This window comes from Rhinolophus sinicus, linkage group LG04, assembly GCF_036562045.2.
Source record: "Rhinolophus sinicus isolate RSC01 linkage group LG04, ASM3656204v1, whole genome shotgun sequence".
Lineage (NCBI taxonomy): Eukaryota > Metazoa > Chordata > Mammalia > Chiroptera > Rhinolophidae > Rhinolophus > Rhinolophus sinicus.
Window position 1 is genome coordinate 84407591 of NC_133754.1, and position 12437 is coordinate 84420027.

Here is a 12437-nt window from a genome sequence, read left to right on the forward strand (position 1 = left end):
AGGAGTAATTTCAACTTTCAAGTCTTATTATCTAAGAAATATAGTTTGTAAGGCTATATCTGCCATGGAGTCCTCTGATGGGTCTGGGTAACATAAATTGAAAACCTTCTGGAAAGGATGCACCATTCTAGATGTCATTAAGAACATTCGTGATTTATGGGAAAAGGTCAAAATATCAACATTAACAGAACGTTGAAAGAAGTTCATTCCAACCATCATGGATGACTTTGAGGGGTTTAATACTTCAGTGGAGGAAGTAACTGTAGATGTAGTTGAAATAGCAGGAGAACTAGAATTAGAAGTGGAGCCTGAAGATGTGGCAGAATTGCTGCAATCTCATGATAAAACTTTAATGGATGAGGAGTTGCTTCTTATGGATGAGCAAAGAAAATGGTTTCTTGAGATGGAAACTACATCTGTTGAACATATTATGAAGACTATTGAAATAACCACACAGGATTTAGAATATTACATAAACTTAGTTGATAAAGCAGTGACAAGTTTTGAGAGAATTGACTCTAATTTTGAAAGAAGTTCTGCTTTGGGTAAAATGCTATCAAACAGCATTGCATGTTACAAAGAAATTCTTCATGAAAGCAAGAGTCAATCGATGCAGCAAACTTCATTGTTGTCTTATTTTAAGAAATTGCCTCAGCTACTCCTGCTTCAGCAACCACCATCCTGATCACTCACCAGCCATCAACATCAAGGCAAGACCCCCCACCAGCAAAAGGATTACAACTCACTGAAGGTTCAGATGATGGTTAGCAATTTTTAGCAGTACAGTACTTTTAATTAAGGAATGCACATTTTTTTTGTTTTTGTTTTTGTTTTGGACATAATGTTATTGCACACTTAATAGGTCTACAGTATAGTATAAACATAACTTTCATATGCAATGGGAAACTGAAAAAATTGTGTGACTCTTTATTGAAATATTTGCTTTATTGTTGTGGTCTAGAACAAAAACTACAATATCTTTGAGGTGTGCCTATATCAAAAGAACAAACAAAGGTGGCCGGTTAGCTCAGTTGGTTAGAGCATGGTGCTCTTAACAAAAAGATTGCCAGTTTGATCCCCTCATGGGCCACGGTGAGCTGCACCCTCCACAACTACATTGAAACAACTACTTGACTTGGATCTGATGGGTCATGAAAAACACACTTAGAAAAAAAAAAAGAATAAACAAAGGCTGTATAAACAAAAGTGCTGGGGTTGGAGATGTTAATTTTAATATCAGGGATGAAAAGGAGTTCACAGCTAATTCAATTTCACCTTCTTCATTTACTCATTTAATAAATAGTTGCTGAACAAGTACTGTGTCCCAGGCACTATACAGGTACCACTGATACAACTGAACAAAACAGAACTCTTCTTTTACCTCATGAAAACTGATAAGTCTCCTTGGTTTTTGAAAATCCTACTAGGTGGATAGATTTTTTTTCACTTCTATTCAGCCAAACTATGCCTTTGGAAACTTCCAATCATTGGTCTTAAATCTGGTCACTGAAGCCCAGTAAAATCAAATCCCTTTTCTATGGGCAGGTCTTTCAAATATATGAAGGAACTAATACATTTTCCTTAAGTTTTCTGTTTTCCAGGCTAAATATTCCAAGTCCTTTGATTCAGTTTTCCTATCATCTGGACATCTTTTTCAGCATCCTAGCCATTTTGTCATTCTTAATTGTCCACGTCCCTCTGAAAAAGTGAAGCCCAGAACAATCTCCAAGCTAAGGTATGCCCTGGCTGGTGCACAAAGAGACCGGGACCTCTCTGTTTCTCCATCCTATTCCTCTTGTCCAGGCCGCCTCCCACACTGCTGGTCATACTGACTGGCAGTCAAATAAAAGCCGCAGGGGTCTTTTCAGAAGAATGGGATTTATAGATGATGTAATGCAGAATTGTACACCTGAAATCTGTGTAATTTTACTAACAATTGTCACCCCAATAAATTTAATAAAATTAAAAAAAAAAAAGAATCGCTGCTAAGACAGTGTTTGTGCTGATTTCTTTATAATTTAAGTATTCCCACAACACTATTACTACTGTACACTAATATATATAGCAGTTATATACATATATATGCAATCTTCCAATATTATTTCATTTTATCAGTTTATGATTCCATAAAATTATAGAATGCTAGTGCTCAGAGTCATGCAGATCTTCTAGTCCAGTCCCTACATTTTACAGATGCAGTTATTGAGGTACAAAGAGGTCAAATGATGGTCTTAAAATCATAGCTCATTGCATTACAGCCTGTCAAGATGTGGATTCCATCCCCTTCTGTGAAAACATCAATGCCATCTGTAACTATTCCCTCTCCCTTACCGCCTGAATGCTACAAGAAGTGAGGAGCTGCCTCCAGGAAATATCCCTATTGTCAGAACTTCCAATTTTAAACCCATTCTCTATACTTAACCACTGCTACTGTGTTTTTGAAAAACATAACTGCCCTTGTTAAAATCCTGCAAAAGTTTTCCATTATATAGAAGCTAGGGCCAAACCTCCACAGCTCACCTTAAAAGGCTCTCCTTACCTTTCTAGCTTGTTATTTCATCATGTATTCCCTGATGCTCTAACTCTTGTCAATTTGAGTGAGTGCTATTTCCAAATATGCCACATTTTTTCAGTACTCCTTGAATTTCTACCTGTTTTTGGAATGCTTTTCCCCACTTGGAATACTTCTATCTTTCACTTTCAGACTTGCTTTTCTGATGAAGTCTTCCTTAAATTCTCACCAGTGACCCCACTCCCCACCACCCCCTCCCACAAGCCTGGAGCAGTGAGTTAATTTTTTCCTTCTACTTCATTTCCTATAACACCTCATGTATGTGCCATTTGTGCCCATAACATATGTGATGTTTTTACTGTCTCCTCTATAGAATGATCCCCTTGAGGACAGGTATTACATCTGTCATCGATCAAATATTCAACACCTATTTCATTTCATTCATTCAACAGATATTAACTGAACCTATTTGGTGATAGTCTGTGGTATATGGGGTGAACAAGATCCATGCGGTCTTTGCCCTTATGCAACTTACAGCAGGATAGATATTCACTGAAAACAGTTGCGAACAATGGAGTATAATGAGTATTTTAACAAAGAGAGTGCTATGAGCTATTGCCACATATGGGAGGGGGTCTAATCTAGGTTTGGGGTCATGCAAGGGCTCTCTAGAGAAGTCATATTTAAGCCAAGATCCAAGAAACTATCCAAGTGAAGAGCCTATCTCATCAACAAATGAGACTTTTGACCATTTCTTTAAGGTCATTGGTTAAGGACAGGAACGAGGATAGAGGTCTGTGGAATCTAGCTAGAGATCCACCACGAGAGATCCACCACAAATCAATATTCTGGAAGATATAACCAGGGGTGATATTTGAATATTTAACAACAGGTACAACACAGGCATCAACCAGTCAGAATGGACACCAGCCACAGACAATCAGGTCACCCAACCCCATGCAGGCAGGCTAAATGCCAGTCCTGGGCAGAAAAATCCAATCTGCTATGATTCTCTCTACCTGGAAAAAGGCACAGATGCCCTAGAACCAGGTACAGCTCCAGTCTACCTCCTTTTATTGAACACTTTATTCTGCATATGACGAGACCCGGCACACATGCAGGACTTTATATAACTTGCCTGGAAAATGTCTCCTAAATGTACGCACAGCCAACCTACCAAGTGATGTACCCACTGCCTCCTGTAACAATTAGCTCTTGAGTCAGCTAAATTCTCTGGCTGCTGTTTTTACATACCCTTTCCCATTTAATGCTCCTTTAATACCAAGAATAAGTTCAAAAGTGCCCAGTGTCTGCCTTTCTTGCTTGGGGCTTTGTTTGCCTGCCTCCCAGTTGACTGAGGAATTCTAAACATGTGTCTGCAGCTTAGTGAGGCCACTGGGATGTCAGGTTATACAGTTTATTGGGGTCTATATCCCAAGAGACATACCAGAGAGAAACTGCAGCTGAGATGTCTGCCAAGAAAAAAATGGAAAGGGAGAAGAGATCTGTGCCACTGATCTCTCTCCAGCCCCTTTCTTTACTGATTGTTGGCTTTATATAGTGTGAAACAGCAACATGCTATCTTACACACATAAAACGTAAATAATAGTATTAAACAAGAAGAAAATCACCCAAGTTTTTATAGTATAAAGCTCCCTTCTGAGGGGTAGTCTTGTGCACTTATCCAGGAAGGAAGGAATGCCTTACATAAGTTTGCCTTTGTCTCTTTTACATCTGTTCATTCAAGGAATGTTTATGGAGTGCCCACTCTACTTAGTATACTTTCTTCTCCTCAGAGAGTAAAACTGTAATCACTACATTTTGAAGGATCATGAATCAACATACATTAAGGGAAAATTATGAGTTATTTCTATCAATGTCTATAAATTGGGGGAATTCAACTATTTATTACTGAATATTACCTATGGTGCTGTTCGGTATTTATGACCCCGGTTTTGTTGCTAGAGGGGCTTTTACACGGCTCTTCAGGAGGTTTGTGGCCAATCTAAGATCAAATAGTCCTTCCTAGACCACCCTCCTCAGACTGCTCCCACAGTGCTTTTGAGCAAAAGCAAGTGAAGAACTGAGGATAAGAGCCTTCCTAAGACCAGCAGACCCAGTCCTACTCCTTCCCCCTTCTCAGAAGCCCTCATGGTTTCCATGGTACCCAGAGAAGATTCTGGTTGCTTCCAGGCCTAGCTTATTTTGGGGTGTGCTTGGAGTCATCCCTACGAGGTGACTTGTAAACACACACCTTGATGTCCCCAGCACTTCCCTTTGGTTCTATGGTCTTAGGCAAGACCGTTGAACTCTGTGAGCCTCATTTCCCTCCTCTAAAAGTTGTGGATAATATTTTGGCAGCCAACCCAGACAGCTCTTGCGAGGACTAAATGAGTTTGCCCTATGTGGACCTCACCCTCTTTCCTCACTTCACACCACTCCCAGAAGACAAGACAGTGATGGGATGTGGGGCAAGGTATGGAGTAACACACGTATCACCTGCCCAGTTCTGTGTACCCAGAAATCTGGTCACATTATCTAGCAAAGTCATTCCAAACCCTATCAGTCACTGCCCCAGCCCAACCAAGAGTACTGAGCACTCAGTCTCTGCCCATCTTCTCTGCGCCACATGGCAGACTAATGCCACCATATGTAGCGCATGAATCCTGCTATGTTCCGACATCTCATGCAGAGCCCCAATAAGCACAGCAGTTAGGAGTCAAATTGTTCTGATACCACACCCCTCCCTTCTCTGCCTCACTGGCCTCCACCTTTAGCACTGCTGTGAAACTCTAAAAGCCATTTGAAAGCCCCCAGCCTGGACCACTGCCCTCTGCACAGAAAACATTGCACTGAGGGCCCTTCCACGGGCTGAGGCTTTCACTGCTCAGTAGTACACAGAATCTGAGCCTTGCCAGCAACTGAGAGGTAATATAATCAACACCTTCCTAACCCTTTAGAAACAAGAACAATTTAAGAGACACAACTCACACCCGTTTCTTTCATATAACATACAACTTTTTTTTATTTTTTCCTGCTTCCTATCTGGATGAATCTGGGGGCCTCCAGCTGTTCCTGTCAGTCAGATTGCCAGTATTTCCTTTCTGGGAATACATTTTTCCTGAAGCAGCATTTTAGCACCAGATTAGCACCTGATGCATTAGTGCTTTTTATCACCTAGCAATATCTGTCATCCAAAGGGCTGAGTAACACAGTTACCATCTATCAGGTTATATTTGCTTGCTGCTTTCAGTCAATTGTCTCACGTAACCTGCACTTGAACCACACAAAACGGCTCTAAACGAGAAAGCAGAAGCGCTGTTAGAGTTCACCAACTCTTAGTCACTGAGCTCCACCTATTTTTTTTCACTAGTATTTGTTACCCCACACCTCACCCCTTTTTTCACCCCCGATCCAGTTTTTCAAACAATTTCAGTTGCTGGACACATAGCAAGTGTTCAATAAATATGTGATAATCTCACTTAACTCCCTGGACATAAAAGTATATTCCAGAGAGCAGAGAGGTTCATTGCAGAATTTTAGACCCAGCAGGGAATGCAGAAATCACACAGAGCAAGTCTTTCATTTTGTAGATGAGGAAACTGATGTCCAGAAAAGTGAAGAGATTCACGCATGTTCCCACCTAATTATTTAATATTATTACTGAGACCTCCTACTTTCAATCTACACGATATCCTGATTGTGAAAATGCCTCACTTGTTTTCTTCAGGGTCCACGTGTTCCAAAGTTTCAACTGGAATACGATGTTATTTTTGCTATCACCTTAGTCTCAGAAGTGTCCTTCGTATAGATTTTTCATTTCAAAGACAGAAAATTTTGAAAGCAGGCAAATATAAAACTAGAATTTCTTTCTTTGCTCCAGACACTTCATTCAAGATTTCACAAACCTGGCTATGGGCCAGAATTATTACCTGGGCAGCTTTCAAACTATCATTTTTCTATCAAGTCAATCTCTGGGCTTAGCAACACTTGAGAATTTGTCTGTTCGTTGCTTCTTTTGGGGCTTGCTTGTTGTTGTTTATTTGTTTTCCCTCCCTGCTGCACATCAGGTTTGGAGACTGCAGATCTAATCAGCGTCTGCTCCTTCGTCACACCCACTCGTGGAGAGCATCGAATATGTACTTTAAAATATCTGAGGAGGAGGAAGATACTGGTGTTCTCCTGGAATTGCAACTAAAATCACCCATCAAAATACAAGTCAAAAATGGTAACCTACAGTAATAATAATAAGAAGAATGTAGACTATAAATCCCACTTGCTAGACCATCAAAGGTAAATTCGTTCTAGTACCAGGTGCCTGGCCCCTGGGGAGTGTCCCCAGAACTGCCCTTCACAGCATGTGAGCAGCTGGTAAAGCGGTGCTGCTGGGACTGAAACCTCAGACGGCAGCAGCCGCAGAAGTGGAAATCACGAGGCAAGTGTAATTCAAACCTTACATATTTAAGTAGAAGAACTCTTGTCAACATATAGTTCCAGTTCTTTATCTCTCTGTTGGCTCTAATTCACTCTTACCACCTTCTTTCCAAGTAATTCCATGAGTTCTGGGAATGTCCAGAACTGCACTGAGACCAATTTATCCTGAGTAATCTGGCAAGCCATAGTTCATGCGTTTCGATCGGTTTAGGTTACTAAGCAACCTCTTGGTTCACTAGGGATAATGACCTGACTCTTTCCAGGGGTGGCGTTGCAGTGTGGGATCCTGGGTGCAGGAACATCACCAGTGTGGGACTTGTGATAACCTGGGGGTGAACCCGGGCTGAGCAGTAGCCCTGGGTCAATCATTTAGCTTTTGTATGTTTGTGTGTAAAATGGGAGGGGAGGGAGACAGCTCTCCAGCTGGTTATGATTGGACATAATCATATAAAAAGCACCAAGGTGCGTTTATTTAACATCAGCCTGAAAGCAAGAAAGCGATGACAGCAGGGAGGGCTATATGCAGGGTCACGTTGCTTCAGGAGAGTCCAGTCTCTGTCAAAGTTAACAGAGAGGAAACAATTCCACAGCCCTCCAGGACCCCTGCTATCCCAGATACCTCTGGAAAACTGCAGAAACATCTGTGCCTACATGTTTGTCGCCACGGTGGCACTGCAAAACTCAATGTGTCACTTCTGCAAAGCCTTGAGCATCCAGAAAGCTTAAAGGCTGGCCATGGTAACTTGCCCCAACAAGGGCCTGGGCCGGTTCCAGGCTCAGCACCAATGGCTCCCTGAGGCGATGGCCCTCACGGTCACTTTAGCACTTAGTTTACAAGCTGTGTGCATGACTCAGGGTCAGTGCCGTTGGTCCTCTCTCAGCTGCATCATGCCCACTTAACATGGGGTTTCACCACCCCACCCCACCCCACCCCACCTAAAATGCACTAGGGAGGAGGGAAGAAAGAGAGCTCTAGCCAAGTCCACAAATTTGCTCTCAAATATCTCTGCCAGGAAAAGCCAAAATGTCAAAAGAGAGGCCCCAGTTACTCAAGTACTCGAAGCTTTTGTATTTAAGAGGTTGGCTAGTTTAGGGGATTTAAGAATAAACTGGAAACCAGGGCAGAGATTCCTACCGCAGGAGTTATTGACAGCTCTCTGGGAGCAGGGGCCTACCGACCTGACCTCAATTAATGTCCTCAGAATCCTCTTCCAGAAGAAGTGGGGCAGAGGGTGGGTTCTTTTCGTAAACCCGGTGATATGAGAGCGGACTAGGTCACTCAGAGAAATGGCCCTGGCTACCAAAAGGCATATGGGTGGCGGACAATTCTTATAGTCGTAGGAATCTGGAGACGGCAGGCAGGACCCAGGGAAACACAGCCCTCCCTTGAGGGAAGCCACGCAGAGAGAAGAACACCCCCAATGGCCAGAATGAAGTACCTGGTAAGGCCCACTGCAGCTTGCTTTGTGCTTTTTTGCAAAAAGTCCACCCCATAAAAGGTGCACAAGTCTCCTGTTCTGAAAATCTATGCTCAGCTGAGCTAAGGAGTGAGATTCCAGGACCAGGATACTTGTAAGCATTTTCCCTCTTAATCTAAAAAGGAGTGGGAGCAGGGGGGCTGGGCAAGGGGTGCCCGGAAGGGCAGTGCTGACCCCGTGTCCTGATTGCAGATGTTGACAACAGCCCTTTCACAGACTCTGAGCCTGCTAGGCACATGAGCTGTTCAAACCAGACCTTTAACCCCAGCAGCCAGGGGTTCAGTTTGGCTTTCACCGGCACTGTGTGGATGGGATTGAATAAAGCAGAAAGAGTCCGAGCTCGGAGTCTGGAAGCCTCCCTGGGGTTTGGCTCCAGCTCCACTGACCAATTTGCTGCCTGACCTTAAGAAAGCCCCAAATTTCTCTCTGCAGTTTCTACATATGTAAACTCTGGATTTATTTTGCTGAGATGTTACAAGAAGCCTTCTGATCACCCAATGTCCTCATCCAAAATGTGATCTGTACCACTCTCAGCAGAACCATTCAAAATGCAGATTCCTGGGCCCCACTCAGACCAACTAAAGCAGAACTAAGGGGAAAGAACTAAGAAATATGCATTTGAACAAACTCTCGGGTGATTCTCAAGACTGAAAGTCACTGACTTAGAGGATAGAGTCTAAATTCCTTCATATGATTTCAGGGCCTTTACAAACGGCCTTTTGCGTCCTATTCCCGGTATCCTCTCAGCTTCAGCACCACCAGCTGACATTCAGGTCCACATGCCACAGGCCAGGCACTGGGCTAATTACATGCATCCATTTAACATTCAGAGCATCTCTACAAACAAGTACTATTATCATCCCCATTTTACAGATGAGGAGACTGAGGTTCACAGAGGTTCCGTAACTTGGCCAAAATCACACAGCAAGTGTGATGCAGAGATCAGATTCAAACTTCCATCTCAGGGATTGCAGAGTTCCCGCTCTTAACTATCACTGATATACCACATTCTTTGTAACCTCAATCATGCCTGGGTATTCATGCCTGTATGCCTCTGCTCAGGTTGTCTCCTGGGACTCACATGCCTCATGACACCCTTGTCTTTTGCAAATATGCAGAATTCAAATGTCTTACTTGACCCACAAACTTCCATGGGTCCCATTAAGAAGTGTTAGCTACTCTTTCCTTTGTGCTGTGACAACCCTTTGTTTATATCTCTACTTCAACACTGTTCAGATTGTATTGGGATTATTTGTGTGTCAGCCTCTTTCACTAAGCTTTAAAAATTCCTAAGACACAGGAGATTTATAAGGCAGTGAAACTATTCTGTATGATACTACAATGGAAGGTACATGACTTTATACATTTGTCAAAACCCATAGACCACACAACACCAAAGGTGAACCCTAAGGTAAACTATGAACTTTGGGTGATAATGATTTGTCCACCTAGGTTCATCAGTTACAACAAATGTACCCTCTGATGTGGGATGTCAGTAGTTGAGGAGGCTATGCATGTGTGGGGACAGGAGGTATATGGGAAATCTCCGTACTGCCCACTCAGTTTTACTGTGAACCTAAAATTGATTTAAAAAATAAAGTCTATTTAAAATTTTTAAATTCCTAAGACTATGTTATCCACCTGTAACCACAAAGCATGGCATATAGAAGAGGCTAAATAAAGGCACGTTGATGAAAGTATGAATGGCAGGACTGCTGCTGTCACATGGGGCTGAGGAAAAAAATCAAAGATCTGAGAAACACCATGACAAGGAGCAAGAAGGCAACTATGAGAAGTGATCAAATAATGGAAATTTTGGAGAAAGCCTCAAAGGAAAGAAAGAAAAACTGGGGGCTATGTCATCAGTCCCAAGGATAAGCCAAAGAACGGGGACTGTCATGCACAGCTGCAGCTGTGAGGGAGCACGAGAAGGCCCGCATGAAGCATGGAGACAACAAGAAGAAACAGGGAACCAAGAAGGGCAATGAGAGATGGAGGCACACTGGAAACTCCACAAGTGCTTTGCCTGCAAATGCTTTTGAGCCCTGGCCACTCCAGAAGGCAAGCAGGGCCGTTAGAAGGAGAAAGAGGACCCAGGAAGTCAGTCTCTGACAGCGGAAAGGGGTGGATTCTAGGGTACCATTCATCATCCAAATGTGATGCAAAGAAAAAAGTCAGCAAGTGGAATTATGCTGCAGGAACCAAACTGTAATGTCACAGGGAATGATTACAAGAGATGTTTTAATAACACTTCAGATGCCAGGGATCAAAGAGTATGACATAATCTTTAAAAGCAGGGCAGTTAACGTTTTAATTGTTTTGGAGGGAAAATCTGGAAGAAGGAAAAAAATGAATACTACTAGCTGTATAATAACATTGAGCAGATCAAGGGGGGGAAATACATATCCTTAGAAATAAAATGGCTACACAAGAGACCTTGTGCTCTTGTACGCTGGCTAAATAAGAGATTAAAAACATCAGTATCATTCTGCCAATGTGTGCCCACCATGGATACTAGATTTGGTATTAGACATGCTTGGGTTGGCATCCCAGTGCTTCCACTTACTAGCTTGGTGAACTGGGGTGAGTTTCTCAGTCTCCCTGAGGCTCAGTTTCCTTATCTGTAAAAAGGAAACAATAGTATTTATCTCACTGGGTTGTCTTAGGATTAAATGGGATAAAGTATGCAAAGTATTATGGAATAATGCCGGCAGAAAGGTTCTATACATGATGGTGGTAGTGGTGGTATCATCACTGCTATTGTATATTTCATGATGTCCTTTTCCTGTGTCCATGCCTTATTCCCCCAAGTTGATTTTACCACCCAAACAAGCCCTGCAAACTTGTCAGCTTAGTCCAACTGAAGAAACTTCAGAATCTGTCTTTTCTTCTGAGCTGTCCCTGTGCAAGACAGTGTGCTAAGTCTGATTAAAATGCTCACACAGGGTTCCTATCGTACTGTAGTTTTCATTCTAGTGCCAGAAAGAAGGTGGCAGGCCTCTCTAGGGTCCAAGGCAGAATTGCAGAAGCACCACATGAGCTCCACAAGTGATGGGCTCAGGAGTCAGAGGAGGGCACAGTCACTCACTGCTTGAAAAGGGGACATTGAAAAGGGGGCAATTTACTGGACTTAGTCCTAACTAAATGACAATGGATACCAGAGATGCTGAGCCCATGCACATCTCTTATAAATCAGATTTTAAGGACAACTGTAGATGGTCTTTTTTCCTACAAATCACCCTGGCCTGGGACAATTGGTCCAGAGGAGACACTTAACCAAAGCAACAACCCATTGTCCAGCCAGGAATGAAGAGATGGACTGAGACTGTCATCAGATGTAGTGAGGCAGGTTATGAGTCAGGGTCTGTGGCAAGAAGAGCCAGAAGCTTAGAGACAGACTCTGAAAGGAAGTCAGGATGGAGCATTAGGGCCATGGCTGACTTTTGTTGTGGTAGACCCCAAAGTGGAAATTAAGCTCGGAGAGAAGTAAAAATATGATGAGAGAGAAGGACCGAGAAAGAGTGATAGGAAAGAAGACAAATGGAAGGAAAAACTGACCAACAGATAGAGGGACTAACAGACAGACTGGCCCCCAGAGACAGAACAAATCTGATTGGCTGACTTTCCCTTCTTGGGTCTCATGCTGTGGTAGACAAATGGCTGCTGAGTTAGGGAATAAATCTCTGAGAAGGTGGGGCATGTACACACCACACAGGTGAGACCGAACGTGAGGAGAGGGGGCCAAGGCAGTCAGATCTTTTCTTCAAACTTCCCAACGTTTTCTTCTACATAATTATAAAAGCAACACATACTCCAGCCCGTCATCACTGTTTTCCTTGCTCTGTGCTGCTCGCATGCCACCTGAGTCCTCAGTGATGAACTGTCATACACACTTTGCACTAGAAGGAGATAAAAGGCTATGACAGTGTTCTGATAAGAAAGATGGGATAGGGATATAAATTCCCTACATGAGATGAGGAGTTGTTTTTAGGGCAGTTGTTCAGCAGAGGCAG